The sequence below is a fragment of the Ailuropoda melanoleuca genome, unplaced genomic scaffold (genome assembly GCF_002007445.2).
Source record: "Ailuropoda melanoleuca isolate Jingjing unplaced genomic scaffold, ASM200744v2 unplaced-scaffold7872, whole genome shotgun sequence".
NCBI lineage: Eukaryota > Metazoa > Chordata > Mammalia > Carnivora > Ursidae > Ailuropoda > Ailuropoda melanoleuca.
Window position 1 is genome coordinate 1 of NW_023253183.1, and position 3,240 is coordinate 3,240.

At 44.4% G+C, this 3,240-nt stretch overlaps 1 long non-coding RNA gene across 1 annotated transcript; it reads left to right on the forward strand.

Moving 5' to 3' along the window:
• Positions 1–866: 866 nt before the first annotated feature.
• LOC117800784 lies at positions 867–3,078 on the forward strand. Its single transcript, XR_004623169.1, has 2 exons — positions 867–977; positions 2,371–3,078. It is a non-coding gene; the product is annotated as an uncharacterized LOC117800784 (long non-coding RNA).
• The last annotated feature ends 162 nt before the right edge of the window (positions 3,079–3,240 follow it).

The window sequence follows — 3,240 nt, forward strand, 5'->3', positions numbered from 1 at the left end:
ACTCGTGCTCTCTCAAATAAATAAATAAAATCTTTAAAAAAAAGAGAGAGAGAAGGGATTAAAATAACCCTGTTGGTGGTAGTTTCTGTTAAGGACGCTGGTGTCCTGCAGCACTTCTCCCACAGGCATTTAACTCAGAGAAGGGAAGGAAAAAAACAGTTGGGCATATTTGGTTTAATTGACGACATAAGGGAGGGCTTATGGAACATGTTGTGGGGTGTAAACACTCCTTGTTCACTGGAGTGAAGACCTGTAGTTAATTACCAGGCAGCTTTCAGCCTTAATAGCTGTCACAACTGTTCTGTCTTTTCAATCAAACATCGTCTTCTTGCTTAACATTGACCTAGACATCTTTGAGGAATAGCAGAACTCTTACAAGCAAAATTCTTCACACCTGTGTTCTATACTTGCTGTTTTTATTAATAACCATTGAGTATGTTTTAACATCTCTCCTTCCTTTTCCTGTGCATTAATCTTCAGTTAATTATTTCTTTCCAGCTTAATTTAAATATCCATGAATCTGGTATTGGGGGAGAGGTCTCCTCTTAAGGACTATTTTTTCATTCATTGGCTTATTTGCCTAATAGACAAAAACTGTGCCTTGCAGAAAAATGCAGGGAAGATGTTTGGATTATAAATGAAATTTTGTATTTCTTCAGGGAGAGGATGACCAAGGATTCAGTTAATACAATCAGTTTATGACATTACAGTATAGTCCTAGATTCCCAACTGTTACATGATGACCTAAAATTTTTTTGCATTTCTGAGAAAGGGGATTTGTGTCCCCTGAAATTTCAGACAGATTAACTCAGACAGTTGTAACCACCCAGCCTTTTGAAGCACGATCGCTAGAGACCGTACTGATCAGTTTCCTTTCTTCTCTCAGGGAGCCAAGGGAGTTTGTGGAGAATTCTGAGTGCATACAGTGCCATCCGGAATGCCTGCCCCAAGCCATGAATATAACCTGCACAGGACGGGTGAGGAGTACATTTGATGTGATTCACTCATACGTCCTAGGGAAAAGGCTTCCCTGCAACAGAACCCCACAATGAGCCAACATCACTCTACAGCCACCAAAGGGAGCCATCCAAGCCCAGACAAGCGGCCTTGCGACCTCACAGCTGCATCAGAGGCTGTGGTCGAGTGGACGTCATCACACAACCCACCCCAGGGGAGCACACGCCTTCAGTCCAACACCCCTAACAAGTTGAATAACATTCTACTCTGTCACCAAGAGGAGGCCTGTGGGAGAGAGGGTCCACAGTCACCCAGTTCTCACTATTCCAGACATCTGTCATCATTGCTTCCTCATTTCACTCAGACATCATCAAATTCTTATTTAACATTAGTGCACAATTATTCAAAGCATTTTTAAAGAAACACCTAGCAGAACTTTTCAAAATTCATTTTTCTATCTACCTGATATTTTAAAGAGTTTAAGTGAGAATTCAGGTCCCCCTCACACCAATGTCCTAATTGTAGTTTATTCTCAGTATTATTTATAAGGACTTCTGTGTGCATTTGAGCTTCCACAGCCATACCTAGACTGACTAATTGAAAACGCTTTTCAGAAGTTCTGTCTGAATTGGGCAGAAGGCTGTGTTTTGAGGTATAGGCTGCCAGCGTGGCAGGTTACAAAGTAAACCATCGGTCTATAAGTTCACCTGGTGTTAGGGTGAATTTTCATCATTGAAATAAGTCAGTTGGTGACCCCGACTTAGTCATCTCATTCTGGTGCTAAGAACACTCAGTGTTTGGACAGAACGGAGACATCAGGGAACTTCACCAACAGGCATGTCCCTCCCGACCAGTTTTATTTCAGTCCCTCTGTGAAGTGTGTGGATACAACCAGAGCAGTCCCAGCGCTTTCATTTCTGAGTTTTTCAAGGACACTCTGAGTGTGACAAACAGAATCAGCACGGTACACGGTTCACTGTGCAGCTGCCTTGTCCCTAGAGAAACATACTCATAGGCTTTTCAGATTTGCCTCAGCAAGGCTGGCTTTCCACAGAGCTTTCCTTTAAGTTCAAAGGTGTTATGCAAGAAAGTCCATCTGAGCAATAAAGATGTAAATTTACTCATAGGCTAATTAGATTGTTTTGACAGAGAAGGATGCCCATAATCTGTTAAGTAAAATGTAAGGAAGGATTTAGTATAGTTTTATATTAAATGCCTTTAAAGTTGGGAAGACTTTGTAGTAAGCTGTTAACAGTCGTATCAAGTGACGGCAATCCCAGACAAGCTTGTTTTTCTGCTGAAGAACTTCCATTACCATTTGACTGTTTTCACAAAAAGTATTTAAGTAACAAGGTACTTCCATTTTGAAAGAGAAGGAAACGTGTGTGAAGGTCTTTCTCCGTCTTGGTGCAGGGACCGGACAGCTGCGTCAAGTGTGCTCACTACATCGATGGCCCTCACTGCGTCAAGACCTGCCCGGCTGGCATCATGGGTGAGAACAACACCCTGGTCTGGAAGTTTGCGGATGCCAATCGCGTGTGCCACCTGTGCCATTCCAACTGTACCTACGGGTGAGTGGGAACTCTGTCTGCTGAAGACGCGGGACAAGACATCTCCTGTTCTGATTATGTGTAACCCAAAAAGAAGGAGTCAGGTGGAGGACCGGGAATCACTTTTCTGATGAAATTAGATGCTACTGTGAGATGACCTTTTACTTCATGTTCAGCCACCATTTCTCCATATCAGTCTTCCCAAGGGCCTCTTCATCTCGCGACTCACTCCCACTCTCTCCCAGCACCTGGCCTGTCGCTGTCCTTGTCAGTCCCCTCTTCAGACGTGACTGGCCTTTCCTTCCCTCTGAGCTGCTCAGGTAGCCTCCCCACCCAGGAACCCCCACAGTTGCCCTGCAGCATCTTCAGAGGCTGCTAAGCCCTGCCGGTGGCCCCAGAATTTATGACTTCAGTTTACACTCACTGTGCATGGTGTTGCCTTTCGGGGACCGCCAGGCACTGTGGGGGAGAAAAAGTGAGGGAGCAAAGAGATTTTGAGCAGGGTGTGAGTTCATCAGTGGTCATTCATTAGTGATGCCTTTCGTCTTTGATTTTTGGTTTTCCTAGAAGATTATAGAGTGTGAAATAGTGAGGCCTCCTGTGCGTCCCATGGCCTGAAACAGCCTCTGTGTGTGTGTGTGTGTGTGTGTGTGTGTGTGTGAGAGAGAGAGAGAGAGAGAGAGAGAGAGAGATGTAGGAAGGAAGGCCCAAAGGCACTGGGGGGAAAGGAGCA